The sequence below is a fragment of the Hemitrygon akajei genome, chromosome 29 (assembly GCF_048418815.1).
Source record: "Hemitrygon akajei chromosome 29, sHemAka1.3, whole genome shotgun sequence".
Lineage (NCBI taxonomy): Eukaryota > Metazoa > Chordata > Chondrichthyes > Myliobatiformes > Dasyatidae > Hemitrygon > Hemitrygon akajei.
In genome coordinates, this window is record NC_133152.1 from 30,391,534 (window position 1) to 30,408,058 (window position 16,525).

A 16,525-nucleotide genomic window follows, 5' to 3' on the forward strand; every position below is an offset into this window, starting at 1 on the left:
AAGGTAGTGATGGGGCACAAAGAAATGGAAAATGAACTGAATAAGTATTTTGTGTCACTCTTCACTATGGAAAGCATCAATAATATGTCAGAAATTCATGAGAGTCAGGGAGCAGAAGTTCAAAGTGAATATATTATCGAAGTACATATATGTCACCATTTACGACCCTAAGATTCAGTTTCTTGTGAGCATACTCAATCAATCCATAGAATAATGACCATAACAGTATTAATGAAAGATCACACCAATTCAACGTCATTCAATGTCTGTAGTGAGATGCTGAAGATGTTCTATAGGTCAGTTGTGGAGAGTGCCCTCTTCTTTGTGGTGGCGTGTTGGGGTTACGCCCGGGATCCGCTTCAGTTTGCGTATAAGGAGAAGGTGGGAGTGGAGGATGCTATCACGTATTTGCTGCACAAATCACTCTCTCACCTAGATGGGGTCAGTTGTGCTGTGAGGATTACATTCCTTGACTTCTCTAGTGCCTTTAACACCATCCAGCCCAAGATATTAAAGCACAAACTAACGGAGATGGGAGTAGACTCTTACATGGTGGATTGGATAGTGGACTACTTGACAGATAGACCTCAGTATGTGCGGTTGGGAGACTGTAGGTCTGACACAGTGGTCAGCAGCACAGGAGCGCCACAGGGAACCGTACTCTCTCCGGTCCTGTTCACCCTGTACACATCTGACTTCCAATATAACTCGGAGTCCTGCCATGTGCAGAAGTTCGCTGATGACACGGCCATAGTGGGGTGTGTCAGGAATGGACAGGAGGAGGAGTATAGGAAACTGATACAGGACTTTGTGATATGGTGCAACTCAAACTACCTGCGTCTCAATGTCACCAAGACCAAGGAGATGGTGGTGGACTTTAGGAGACCTAGGACTCACATGGAGCCAGTGATCATTAATGGAGAGTGTGTGGAGCAGGTTAAGACCTACAAGTATCTGGGAGTACAGTTGGACGAGAAGCTAGACTGGACTGCCAACACAGATGCCTTGTGCAGGAAGGCACAGAGTCGACTGTACTTCCTTAGAAGGTTGGCGTCATTCAATGTCTGCAGTGAGATGCTGAAGATGTTCTATAGGTCAGTTGTTGAGAGCGCCCTCTTCTTTGTGGTGGCGTGTTGGGGAGGAAGCATTAAGAAGAAGGACGCCTCACGTCTTAATAAGCTGATAAGGAAGGCGGGCTCTGTCGTGGGCAAAGTACTGGAGAGTTTAACATCGGTAGCTGAGCGAAGGGCGCTGAGTAGGCTACGGTCAATTATGGAAAACCCTGAACATCCTCTACATAGCACCATCCAGAGACAGAGAAGCAGTTTCAGCGACAGGTTACTGTCGATGCAATGCTCCTCAGACAGGATGAAGAGGTCAATACTCCCCAATGCCATTAGGCTTTACAATTCAACTGCCAGGACTTAAGAACTTTTTTAAGCTATTATTAATGCTTTTTGAGCTAGTGATTTAGATGCATATCATATTATTACTGAGTTAAGTATTGTATTGTATGTAATGAGTTTTTGCTACAACAAGTGTACGGGACATTGGAAAAAATGCTGAATTTCCCCATGGGGATGAATAAAGTATCTATCTATCTATCTATCTATCTATCTAAGAAGAGGGACGCCTCACGTCTTAATAAGCTGGTAAGGAAGGCGGGCTCTGTCGTGGGCAAAGTACTGGAGAGTATAACATCGGTAGCTGAGCGAAGGGCGCTGAGTAGGCTAAGGTCAATTATGGAAAACCCTGAACATCCTCTACATAGCACCATCCAGAGACAGAGAAGTAGTTTCAGCGACAGGTTGCTATCGATGCAATGCTCCTCAGACAGGATGAAGAGGTCAATACTCCCCAATGCCATTAGGCTTTACAATTCAACCGCCAGGAGTAAGATATGTTAAAGTGCCGGGGTTGATTGTATTTAATGTATTTAAGTAAACTACTTAAGAACTTTTTAAAAGCTATTATTAATGCTTTTTGAGAGAGTGATTTAGAGGCATATCATATTTTTACTGAGTTAAGTATTGTATGTAATTAGTTTTGCTACAACAAGTGTATGGGACATTGGAAAAAATGTTGAATTTCCCCATGGGGATGAATAAAGTATCTATCTATCTATCTATCTATCTATCTATCCAACTTGGGTGTTCAACCAATGTGCAAAAACAACAAACTGTACAAATACAAAAAGAAAGAAATAATAATAATAAATAAACAATAAATATCGAGGACATGAGATGAAGAGTCCTTGGAAACGAATCCATAGGTTGTGGGAACATTTCAGTGATAGGGCTAATGAGGTTGAGTGAAGTTATCCTCTTTGGTTCAAGAGCCTGATGGTTGAGAGGTAATTACTGTTCCTAAACCTGTTGTGAATCCTGAGACACCTGTACTTCTTCCTGATGACAGCAGCAAGAAGAGAGCATGTCCTGTGTGGTGGGGGTCCCTGAAGATGGATGCTGCTTTACTGAGGCAGTGTTTCATGTTGATGTGCTCAATGGGGGGGAGGGCTTTACCTGTGATGAACAGGACCATATCCAGTACTATTTTCCATTCAAGGGCATTGATGTTTCGATACCAGGTTGTGAAGCAGCCAGTCAATATACTCTCCGGTACACGTCTATAGCAGTTTGTCAAAGTTTTAGATGTCATGCCGAATCTTCACAAACTCCCAAGGAAGTAGAGGTACAGCAATGCTTTCTTTATAATTGCATTTATATGCTGGGCTCAAGACAGATCCTCTGAAATAATAACACCAAGGAATTTAAAGTTGCTGACCCTCTCCACCTTTGATCCTCTGATTTCCTCTGGTTTCCACCTCCCAAAATCAATAATCAGCTCCTTGGTCTTGGTGGCATTGAGTAAGAGTTTGTTGTTATGACACCATCAGCCAGATTTTCAATCTCCCTCCTATATACTATATCCTATATAGTGTAGTTGCTATTACTAAGGAGAAGGTTCTTGAGAAGGTCTAAAGATAGATAAGTCACCTGGGCCAGATGGGCTATATGTCAGTTCTTAAAGAGGTAGCTGAAGGGATTGTGGTGGCATTAGCAGTGGTCTTTCAAGAATTACTAGATTCTGGAATGGTTCCAGAGGTCTGGAAAACCACAAATGTGACTTCACTTTTAAAGAAGGGTGGGAGGCTAAAGACAGTAAAATTATAGGCCTGCTAGCCTGGCTTCAATGGTTAGAAAGATGTTAGAATCCATTAATAAGGATTAGATTTAGAGCTATTTGGAGGCACATGACAGAACAAGCCAAAGTAAGCATGGTTTACTCAAGGGGGAGTTTTGTCTGACAAATCTAGAATTCTTTGAGGAAGTAACAACAGAATAGACAAAGAAGTCAGTGGATATTGTTTACATGGATTTTCAGAAGGCCTTTGACAAGGTACCACCTGAGGCTGCTAAACAAGATAAGAGCCCATGGTATTACAAGAAAGATACTAGCATGGACAAGAGATTGGCTGACTGGCAGAAGACTAAGAGTGGGAATAAAAGGGACCTTTTCTGATTGGCTGCCAGTATTTAGTTGTATTCCGTAGTAACCGATGTTGGGTCCGCTGCTTTTCACATTATATGTTAATGATCTGGATGACGCAATTGATGACTTTGTGGCCAAGCTTGCATGTGATACAAAGATAAGTGGAGGGACAGTTAGTGTCGTGAAAGCTGGGAGTTTGCAGAAGGACTTGGACACATGAGGAGAATGAGCAAAGAATTGCAGATTGAATGCAGTGAAGAGAAGAGTATGGTCATGCACTTTGGACAAAGAAATAAAGGCATAGGCTATTTTCTAAATGGAGAGCAAATTCAGAAATGGGAGGTGCAAAGGAACTTTGGACTTCTATTGCAGGATTCCCTAAACGTTAACTTGCATGTTAAGTCAGCAGTAAGGAGGACAAATGCATTATTAGCATTTGTTTCAAAAGGACTAGGATGTGAAGGTGAGGCTTTATAAGACATTGGTTAGTCTGCATTTGGAGTTTCATGAATGCTTTAGAGCCCCATATCTAAGAAATGATGTGCTGGCAATGGAGAAAGTCCAGAGAAGGTTCACGAGCATCTTCCCAGGAATGTAAAAGTTAGTATATAAGGAGTGTTTGCGGACTCTGGGCTTGTGCTCAATGGAGTCTAGAAGAATCAGTGAGGATCTTCTTGAAGCCCACTGAATATTGAAAGGCCTAGATAGAGTGGATGTGAAGAGGATGTTTCCAATAGTGGGAGACAGTAGGACCAGAGGGCACCACCTCAGAATAAAAAGATGTCCCATTAGAACAGAGATGTTGAGGAATTTCTTTAACCAGAAGGTGGTGAACTTGTGGAATTCATTGCCACAGACAGCTGTGGGAGGCAAGTCATCAGCTATATTTAAAGTGGAGGTTGATAGGTTTTCGATTAGTAAAGACTTCAAAGATTATGTGGTGAAGGCAGGAGAATGGGGTTGAGAGGGAAAATAAATCAGCCATGATGGGATGGCAAAGCAGGCTCTATGGGCTGAATAGCTTAATTCTGCTCCTATATCTTACAGTCTTATGGTGCTTAGAAAGGATTTTCAGAACTCCTGTCTTATGTTTGGACAGGAAAGCAAACTCACTGGTTGTCTCATATTTCTCTCACACACTAGTTCTCAATTCTCTCAGGCCTTCATTGCATCTCTTCTTTTTATTCCATGGTCCTGTTGTCTTCTCCTGCAAGGCTTCTTTGTCATGATTGTTGAAATTAAAGCTCAATGGCCTAAAAATCAGATCATACATCTTTGTTTTTGAAGTGCAATTTAATCCAAAATTGATTCTGCAAGAACAAATTGATTAAATTGTGCCAGTGGCAAAATTGGACCACGCACTTCCAGTCATAATCTGCTTTAGCATGCCTGATCGTATACTGAGTCATTAACATCAGTGTTCTTACAATGATATATTTATTTTATATATTTAGAAATACAGCTCAGGAATGGGCCCTTTCAGCTCAACAAGTCTGCACTGCCTAATTATACCCATGTGACCAATTAACCTACTAACCCATATATCTTTGGAATGTGGGAGAAAACCAGAGCATCAGAGGAAACCCATATGGTCATGGGGAGAATGTACAAACTCCTTACAGACAGCGGTGGAATTGAACTCGGTTTGCTGGTGCTTTGAAAATATAATGCTAACATGCCACCAGATTGGACAGTTTCTCAAATGACTACAGAATACTTAGACACCTTCCAACGTCTACACTGTATGTTTCAACTAACAGTAATCTTTAGTTACTGAGATCCTCATTCAATAGGCGCTTCAGTGGTGACGCGGCTCTCTGATATGAATGTGTTGCTATTGGCATGGGTGGCCATCCAGAGTAGGTTAGGGGCCTCAAGGCAGGAGAACGAAGCATATTTTTGGAGATTCCACATCCTACCTGGATGTCTCTGATTATGTAGTCACAGGATCAATTTTTCCAAGGCTGTATCACTAAGATATGTCACATCCTGAAGTCATAGCGCACTACAGTGGAGAAACAGTCTCTTCAGCCCACCTAGTCTATGCTGAACTGGTACTCTGCCTACTCTAATCTATCTCCACCTAGACCATAGCATTCCATAACCCTCCCATCCATGTATCTTACAGTCTACACACGTGTTTTTTAGAGTTCCTATTATGAACCCTGGACATTTTTGACTGGGAAATTTTTCACTTCTTTATCCTACAGGACAATTCAACTCACAAGAATGGCAAATGCCATGTTTCCAAGCTTCACACAATTCCTTCAACCTGAGGGAATCCATACTAGTGGCCATGTTCAGCAGTAAACACTGCTTTGACAGACTGATTCTGGGAAATAAAGGCCAGCTCTGTGTCTGCTCACACCAAAGTGCAATCCAATCAGAGCAGCTTAGCAAGTACTGGGATCATGGTAGAAGTCTTATCAATTAGAAGTCCACAACAAGTGGACGTGAGACTTAATCATGGTATCTAGCACAAACTCTCCATTCGAGGGCAGCCACCTTTGCCAGAAGAAGAAGAGCAACAAACAGCTGAGCCTGAGGGCCACGAGATGACACTTGGAGAGCAGCAAAAGCAAGAGGAGCAGAATGAAGAAGACAGCTCAGCAACCACAATCTCATTTCCCAGCTGAGCAGAAGAGATAGGCATTAGTCCATAGGAACAAACTGTTTGAAGAAGTCAGCAGGTCAGGCAACATCTATGGAAATAGTCGCCATTTTAAGCCATGGCCCTTCTTCAGGACTGAGAAGGAAGGGGGAAGGCAACAGAATAAACTGGTTGGTGGACGAGAAGGAGGCTAGCTAGAAAGTGATAGTTGAAGCCCAGTGAGTGGGAAAGGTCAAGAGCTGGAGAAGAAGGAATCTGATAAGAGTGGAGAATGGACCATGGTGTGAAGAGGCCAGAGCAGGGAATAGAAGAAGAGAGTTCAAGGAAGAAAATTAATTTCATAACAAGCCTTCAAAATCTTAGCCTTCAGTGTAAATTTAATTATCTTCACCATTCTGCTATCCTTAACATCAACATCATCTGCCCAGATGATGCATAACATTTCTTTGCATCCACCGGCACTAAATGTCTGACTATTTAACTGGCTTTCTCAAACTTCCAGTATTTTCTGATGAGTGGCGCTTTACTTCAGTAATGTGATCTCTTTACAAGATAAACTTTGTACAGATAAGCTCCAGTCTGCAGTTCTGTTCAAGAACTTAAAGTCTTTGGACTACTGCTTAACATTGATGGCGGTTCATCAGCATTGTAGACGCAGCAGCAGAGAATAATCCACGTAATAACATATTGTTCACATTGACATTTAGTGGGTGGAAGAAGATGTTTCATCATACTTATTGACCTTCCACGTATTTCTTTGCATTTCACAGGAGTTCCTTCCTCGGAGGCGGCCTTGATTTGTATTGTAAGAGCTGAATAAGCAGAGAATAAGAACCAGAACATAGTAATCAGCTTCATATTGGGGTTTTGTGCAATATAACATGGCAGCTATGAGTCTGATTATTTTATAATCATGTAGTTAGCCGTAGTGAGGCTGATTTTAAGGGGAAAGTACTGTGCAATGTCTAGCAGCAATAAAGGTTAGTTTGTTGATTTACATATGACATTTACACATTTTCTAGGTGATGTATGCTAGGGTATGCAACAATTACTTCCCTCTACATCATTAAGTATGTTACCTTGTTAAATGAAATGAAATTTTATAGTGCTAGTGTTTTGTATTCTTTAAAATTAAGCCTCATCAAATGATACAGAAGAAAAGTGATAGGGGAAGAGATGCATGGATATACATGCCCACCACCTACAGTCCGAAACAACTCTTCACAGTAATTCATTTGCACTTCATTGAGTTTAATGTATTCAATGTTCACAGTGTAAGGAACTAGAACGCAGACTAGAAAACTTGGTAAAATTAATGGGGATATCTTAAGGATAGACCATGTAACAGCAGAGGAGATGCTGGAAGTATTAAAACGTATGAACATAGATAAATCTCTGTGCTCTGATCAGGTACACTGCTGTGCAAAAAACTAAGGCACATATATATACCTAGAGAAGACAGGTTGATTAGGGATAGTTGCTATAGCTTTGTATGTGGAAGATCATGTCTAATGAATTTGACTAAGTTTTTTGAAGTAACCAAGATGGTCAATGTGGTAGGTGTGATCTATATGGATTTCAGCGAGTTGTTTGATAAAGTTGTGCATGTAGCCTGATGTGGAAGATCAGATCCCATGAGATCAAGGGAGATCCAACTCACTGCACACAGAATCGCGCTGATGGTGGCAGAAGGTTGCAAAACACACTAAAATAGATTAAATCTTGCACAGTAAAGAATGTTATCATAAACTACAGAGGTATTTATCAGCTTGGTAAGTCAGTTGAGGAGTGATAAATGGTGTTTAATTCATATAAGTGTGGAGGGTTGGATTGGGAAGTCAAACAGGGTAGGACTTTCACAAGAAGTGGTGCAGGGGGCAGGATTTCAACTTTCTGGAGCTTTGGGATCATTTCTGTGGAAGGTATGACATGTACAAGAAGGATGGATTATATCTGAACCCAAAGGGGCCAAACTCCTTGCTGGCAGGTTTGCTGGAGCTCTTGGAGAGGGTTTAAACTAATTTGGCAGGAGGATGGAAAAGGACGTGATAGGGCTGACATTGGGTTAGTTGGTATACAAGTCAATGCATTTGTGTAGATAAATTGTGAGGAAGACCAGGCAGATGATAGGGCAAAATTACAGTCAGTGGGATGAGTTGAAATGTAACATGGGGGCAAAATCAAAAAGGGTGATGAATACGGAACTGAAGATGTTATATTTGAATATGCTCATAATAGTCGTCACTTTTTATTGTCATTTCAACTATAACTGCTGGTACAGTACACAGTAAAACCAAGACAGCATTTTTCAGGACCATGGTGCTACATGAAACAATACAAAAACTACACTGAATTACGTAAAAAACACAGAAAGAAGCTACATTAGGACTGCATAAAGTGCACAAAACAGTGCAGGCATTACAATAAATAATAAACAAGACAATAGGCACAGTATAGAGGGCAGTAAGTTGGTGTCAGTCCAGACTCTGTGTATTGAGGAGTCTGATGGCTTGGGGGAAGAAACTGTTACATAGTCTGATTGTGAGAGCCCGGATACTTTAGTGCCTTTTCCCAGATGGCAGGAGGGAGAAGAGTTTGTATGAGGGGTGCTTGGGGTCCTTCATAATGCTGTTTGCTTTGCGGATGCAGTGTGTAGTGTAAGTGTCTGTAATGGCGGGAAGAGAGACCCCGATGATCTTCTCACCTGATCTCATTATCCACTGCAGGGTCTTACGATCCAAGATGGTGCAATTTCCGAACCAGGCAGTGATGCAGCTGCTCAGGATGCTCTCAATACAACCTCTGTAGAAAGTGATGAGGATGGGGGGGAGGTGTGGGAGATGGACTTTCCTCAGCCTTCGCCGAAAGTAGAGATGCTGCTGGGCTTTCTTTGCTATGGAGCTGGTGTTGAGGGACCAGGTGAGATTCTCTGCCAGGTGAACACCAAGAAATTTGGTGCCCTTAACGATTTCTACCAAGGGGCTGTCGATGTTCAGTGAAGAGTGGTTGCTCCGTGCCCTCCTGAAGTCAACAACCATCTCTTTTGTTTTGCTCACATGCAGAGACAAGTAGTTGGCTCTGCACCAGTCCGTTAGCCACTGCACCTCCTCTCTGTATGCTGACTCGTCGTTCTTATACGGACTATAAGAACTAACATACAGACTAAGATATGTGATCTTGCAAAACAGTTATAGATTGGCAGGTATGAAGTTGTGGGCATCAGTGAGTCATGTCTGAAAGATGATTGAGCTTAACATCCAGGCAGGTTGACAGAGAGAGGTGGGGTGGCGTGGGTGGCAAAATCCGAAATCAAACCCTTAGGAAAAGGTGACATAGGATTGGAAGATGCAGAATTCTTGTGGGTAAAGTTAAGAAACTACAAGATTATAAAAACCCTGATGGGAGTTATGTACAGGACCCTGAACAGTAACCAGAATGTGGGATATAAGTTACGAGAGATAGAAAAGGCATGTAATAAGGACAATGTTACAGTAGTCATGGGGATTTCAATATGCAATAGATTGGGAAAATCAGGTTAATCAGGAAAATCTAGATCCCAAGAGAGGAAATCTGTAGAATGCCTAAAATATGTCTTTTTAGAGCAACTTGTGGTTGAGTCCACTGAAGGGAAAGGCAATTTTGTATTGGGTGTTGTGTAATTAACCAGATTTGATTAGGGGACTTAAGGTTAAGGAACTCTTAGGAGTCAATGATCATGGCATGATAGAATTCACCCTGTAGTTGGAGACGGAGAAACTAAAATCAGATGTATCAGTATTACAATAGAGTAAAAAGAACTATAGAGGCTTTTAAAAATCAACAATATTAAAAAACATAAGGAGAGAAAAGATAAAATATGAAGGTAAACTGGTCAATAACATAAAAGAGGATGCAAAAACTATTTTCAGATATATAAAGAGTAAAAGAGAGGCAAGAGTAGATATTGGACCACCGGAAAATGATGCTGGAGAGGGCAGTAATGGGGGACGAGAAAATGATAGATGATCATAATAAGTATTTTGCTCCAGTCTTCACTGTGGAAGACACCAGTAGTATGCCAGAAATTTGAGAGTGTAAGGGGACAAAAGTGAGTATAGTTATTAATACTAAGGAGAAGATGTTGAGACCTTTCATTGGACTGGAAAATATGTGAGAACAAATCAGAATGAGAAGATGGGTTGGGGAAGGAGATAGGTGAAACCAGGTGAAGGGGAAGGTAAATGAGTGGGGGGAGGGTGAAGTGAGAAACCTGGAGATGATATGTGGAAAGGTAAAGGGCTGAAGAAGAAGGAATTTGATAGGAGAGGAGAGTTGGACCATTGGAAAGAGGGAAAGGGGAGGGGAATCAGAGAGGAGGGAAAGCAGATGAGGACAGAGAAGGGGTAAGAGGGTAGCCAGAATGAGAAATGGAAAAGGAGAGAAGGAGGAGGTTAGAGAAATTACTGGAAGTTAGAGAAAATTATGTTCAGGTTGGAAATTACCCAAATGGAATATGAGGTGTTGCTCCTCCAACCTGAGTGTGGCAGCTTCATGGCAGTAGAGGAGAACATGAAATGACATGTGAGAATGGGAATGCAGACATCTTCTTACCCCTTCCTGTCCAGTCCTGATGAAGGCTCTCATCCTGAAACATTGACTCTTTATTCCTCTTCGTGGATGCTGACCTGCTGAGTTCCTCCTGCATTTTGTGTGTGTTATCTTCCATTCAGGTACTTTGCAACCTTCTGAAATGAACCTTGAATTCTCCAACCTCAATTAAAGTTCAACTCTGCTGTTTCTAATTATCATGCTCATGTCCCTTTCTCACTCCCATTTCTTTAAAATGTCTTGCTAATGGTCAGCACTCATGCTCTTTGTCACCTGATCTGTCTTAACCTATCTCTATTTAGGTTTATTTCTTACACATTGCTCCTTTTCCCTACTCTTTTTTTTTCAGCCTATAAATCCACCACTCTCTCCAGTTCTGAGGAAGGATTGCTTGCCCAAAAAGCTGATTGATTTCTCTTTCCATCGATTCTGCCTGACCTGATGAGTTCTTCCAGCATTTATGGTTTTGCTTGAGTCATTTCCACATTACTTAAGTATCTCTAGGAGAGGACAGAATGCAGTGCTTGACAGGAGGATTGAGTAAAAGTTTGTGTCTGAGCTTGCACGCGTGTATGTATGTGTGTATTTAAATGTGTTTTTGTGTGTGTTTGTATGTGTGTGCATATTTTGACATATATTGTGAGGCTGTGAAATATTTTGTCACATTGCTACATGGTTTGGGGATTCTTACTGTTGGAGAAGATGGCAGAAGCCATGTCCTTCCAGGCTGTTCCAACTGTGATTCAGGTGGATATCTTGCAGCCTCCTCCCCCATGTGCTCATTGCCTCCAATGAACAGGGTTTCTATGTCTCTTTGAATGCATCTAGTTCAGGGATTCCCAATCTGGGGTCCATGGACCCCTTGCTTAATGGTACTGGTCCATGACATTAAAAAAGTTGCGAACCCCTAGATTCTAGAAGATACCTCGCTCTCCACTGCAGGCTCCTTGGTAGCAATAGTGTGTGTTACTGTTGTTTGGCTGCTATGGGGAGAATTCCTTTAAGAACTGATTCCTTTCTGTGATTGCTGTGAAGCACTGTGTCAGCAGTAAGCTGAACTGAGTGTGGTCCTGTCAGGAACTGCCCAGTTTAACTTTAGCATTTCCTTCAGGGTATAATCATCCCCTTGCACTGCTTTGAATATCTGTTTAAACTGAAGTGCATACAATCTGATGCCCACACTAAAATGCAACCATATCTTAGTGCATGCACCAATAATAAATGATACCCAATTTCTTTGTCATCAACCTCCTTTGCCCTCCCCTGGGTTTCACACTGTGAACTTCCACAACTTCCTTAGTCTTCCTTCAGTACTTAATAGGCTTTGAAATTGCAAGCTTGGCATTCATAAATTAGTTCTTCATTATTTATGTCCTGTATTTTCTTGTACTCCATTACCTGCTGTGCAGGCCTTGGCCCATCACCTTGCTTGAGAATGAAAATAATGAGTTCTTTTTTCTCTGTGTAATTTTATTATCCTGCCTTTCTAGGCCATTTGCAGCCAACTGCCTCTGTCCACCCATTTCAGACACGCTGTTAACCAGCAGTCCAAGAGTTAAAATAACTCGGAGCTCAAACTGATACTGTTGGATTCGATGGTGTTTGTCCACCTGAAACTCAAGAAGCCCACTTGATTCCTTTTCACACTATGCTTTCTCCTTCCTTGTGAGTGAGAGAGGAGGTGTGTGTTTCTGCCTATGCCTGTGCTGGTGAGATACCACTGCAGTCCAGTCTGGTAATTACATTGCTTGCACGATGATGATGATATTCTGGAACAGATAATAAACAGCAATCAAATCCAGTTGGAATTTCCTCTTCCTCCTGTTCCCTTTTTTAAAATGCTTTCTACAAAGCCCTGCTTTGCGTCACACATCACTGCCAGCTGAGGACTGGAAAGTGATTTAATGTGGACCTGTGCCAGTGAGCTGCTAATTCAGGCAGTCTGTCTGCATAACACCAGGACCACTCTAATAAACTCAAAATGAGAGAAGCATAAAAATTTACAGCACAGGGGGCATTTGGCCTGTCAGGTTGTGTTGGTTTTTTGGAAGAGTAGTTGTACTTAAGTTTCCCTCAACCCCATCTAGATTTCGCTATAACTTTTAAATTCCCCCATCATCAAGGACACATCCAACTCCCTTTCAAATTGATTTATGGAATCAGCTCCACTTTCATTTTGGACAAAGCATTACAGATCCTAGCAGCTCTCTGAGTGTGTAAAAAAAATCTTTTCAAATCCCCTCTAAATCATTTAACAATGATTTTAAGTCTCTGATCTCTGGTTATTGACAGGCTAGCCAGAAAGAATACACTTTTTTCCATATAACTGAATAACCCTCTACTGTATCTCGTCTAAGGCCTTTTCATCTTCACTGAAAGGTGCTGTCCAGAATTCTCCACAGCAATCCAATGGAAGCCTAATATCATTTATCAAGTTCTAGCATGATCTTTCTACTTTAATAAACCCAAGTAACAGTTTCTCTTTAAACCAACTTCTAATGAACTTTTTACTGCTTTGTATTCATTAATACTAAGGTCTCTCTCTTCATCAACTTCTTTCAAAGTCATATTCCTAATTGTGCTTTTATCATCTTTACAAAGGTTCTTCCACATTGGTCCTTTTGGGATAAAGTACCATCATTCTGTTTATTTAACTTTGGGAATTCCAGATTATTCCAGTAATGCACCATCAATAACTCTCGGAGACGGGAGGTGAACGATAGGCTTTTATTAGCAGCAAAATGGAGCATGGCATCTCGGAGACTGAGAGAGGAGCAGTGCCTCCAATCGCCTTTATACAGGGGTCTGTGGGAGGAGCCACAGGAGCATTCAGCAGAGGGGCATGTCCAGACAGGAACACATAATTTACCACATCCAGCTTTGGGAACAAATAAGTTCAATTTGGAGTTCTGTTTTAATGTCATTTGAGTGAGACTGTTATAGGTACTAGGACATCTTAGCAGGAAAGTTGAACCACTCTCTGTGATGTATGAATGAATTGAAGAAGGTTTAAATGAAAGGTGAAAAGCTAAAGGGAAACCAGCTAAACAATATTCTTCTTTTCATATCCAGCAGTGCAAGAACCAAGCCCAAATATAAGAAATATGTTCAATCTTTGGAAAAGCAAAGGAATATATAAAAATATAAAAGCAGGAGTTAGGCCAAAGTGCTTGCTTGCTCCAAGATGCAATAATTTTATGGCTGGTATTTTACCTCTGCTCCACTCTCCTGCACTAACCCCATATACATTGATTCTCTTAATAGACCTTTACATCTAAAACAAATTGATTTATTTCAATTGGTTTGGGTTGTGTAAAGAGTGAAAATGTCAGTTTTTAATTCAAAGGACAGATTAAGATTGCAATGGTAACCAAAAAAAAAGTGCAGCTCTAAAGCAGCCTGGAAATTTGTAATTATCCAATTAACTCTCAGAAAAAGTTAAGACTTTCTCCAAGTGTTTATATCAGAGCTATTTTTTCCACAGAGTTTGGATAATCTGTGAAAACAATAAGTGACCTCACTAAGTAATGTGCTCAATCATGAATAACACACAACTCATTTGGCATGAGATAGCAGACTTGTGTTGGAATAGATCTTTATTACAGAAGAGAGGGAAAATTCTCTTCGTAACTTTTCAGATTTTAAACTCTTCTATTTAGATCAAATTATTTTCTTAGATTTAATTTGAATTCATCAGTCCAAAGAATTCACGGTTCATATGTAGAAACATAATTGCTCAAGATGTGGTTAAGGGATTATGATACCATTCCAGTTTAATACTAGATTGTACAGAAAAGCAAGTGTATCTATTTCCAGAATACATCCTTGCAAAAGAGAAAAAATCATTTATTGCCTGAATTTCCCAAAGGATTCTAAAGCCAAAACAAAGTGGCTGTTTTCATTTATGAAACCACTTCCTGCACAGTAGTATCAAATATAAATTTTACGGATATAAATTTTACAGATATATGTTGAGGAATGCATCTTTACCAGGACAATTCCTCTGCTCTTCAGGTTGTGAGAATGAATATCTTTTAAGCTGAACAGCAATCTTCAGTATTGTTCTAGAGAACACTGTAGAAGTCTTTATTTATATTGATACTTGAACCTGCAACCACCAAACTCAAGGTGAGAGTGCTACCAATTGCACCACGGGTGCCATGTATATTCTAGGGAGGTACTAAAGCCAATAACTATGTGACTCCTTTCTCCCTATCTCAGATTCATAGATCCTTGAATAATGTATGTACACGTGTGTGAGAGGGAGGAGAGAGTGAGTGTGTCCATGATCCACATTGTTCAGAGTGCAAAAGAAGACAAACAGTGCAAATACAAAAATTATAATAATAATAAAAATAGGGTATCAGAGACAACCAAACAAATTATACCTTGACACACCTTCTGTACTTGGACGATTTGAAATTATACGCTCCTTCATCAGTAAAGCTAAAGCAATTAATTCAAATGGTAGATCTATTCTTGAAAGATATAAACATGAATTTTGAATTTATTAAGTGCAGAACATGAGACATAAAGAAAGTTGCGATAGAGTTAGTAGAATAAAGAACAAAGCAGCAGAATACGAGAACACCAATGGGTTATTATGAAACAGATAGGTATCAGGGATATCAACAAGCAAAGAAAATAGATCATAGTATGATAAAGGGAAACATTTTGACTGAATTTACTTAAAGGATTAAGAAAATCTGCCAAACAGAGCTCAATGGTAAAAATATATCAAAGGCAATAACACTTTCGCTCTACTCATATTAATGAATTCTTTTGGAATAATATCTTGGTCTGAAATAGATCTGGAAAATCTACAAAAAAAAAGAACTGAAATGACAAATTTTAGAAAACGGCATGTACGCTTGAACACACTTAGATTAAAACTACCTTGGACAGAAGGAGGAAGAAGAATAACAGACATAAAGATATTACACAACGGTCGGATAAAACTTCAAAGGATATATTTTATCAACTAATACAGGAATATGTACTCCACACGAGCATATGCATTTCTAATAAGGAGTACACATCACTAAACTTAAAGCACAACCAAGAAAAATGAAGAAATTATCACTACAGAAGAAAAAGTTAACCAATGGAAAAGCATGATCCTCCATGGAAGACACCCCCACAATCTGAGCAGACTAGATGCCGACAAGGAGTGTCAAACGCCTTACTTAGAGTTGGAGACCTCTTCCCAGAAACAGAGGGGTTCCTTGTGGCACTACAGCATCAGGTGGTTAACACACAAAAAAAAATCAAAAATACATAACAAAAGACCAACAAATTCAAGATGATAAATGTACAGAATGCCCAGAGAAGCAAAAAACAATCCAACACATTTCAGGATCCCGCAGCAGTTGAATTCAATCTGATTACTTTCACAGGTACAATCAAGTAGCAAATGTCATTCACCAAAATCGTGCATTAAAATACGATCTCATGAAAGATATAATACCTTACTACAAATACATTCCTGATCCAATTTTAGAGTCAGAGTCCAACAAATTATATTACAACCAATCCATTGCTACAGATAGGACAATCCATAATAACCGTCCAGCTATAATACTGCATGATAAACAAGCAAGAACAACTTGCTTAATAGATATAGCCATTCCAAACACACACAACATACTGAAATAAGTGAAAAACACAAGAAATATTCTGAATTAAAAGGGAGAAGACTATGGAACAATGACAGGGTATATAGTGTCCCAACAGTAATATCTACAACTGGTATCATCTCAAAATCCCTACGCTATATCATTCAACAGTTAGACCTGCACAGCCATATTTATGTAAGTCTCTAGAAACCCACAATGC

The 16,525-nt window shown here is 40.3% G+C and overlaps 1 protein-coding gene across 9 annotated transcripts in view; it reads left to right on the plus strand.

Moving 5' to 3' along the window:
* camta1a (calmodulin binding transcription activator 1a) overlaps positions 1–16,525 on the plus strand; it is a 1,224,644-nt gene that overhangs the window by 915,494 nt on the left and 292,625 nt on the right. The window lies entirely within an intron of this gene.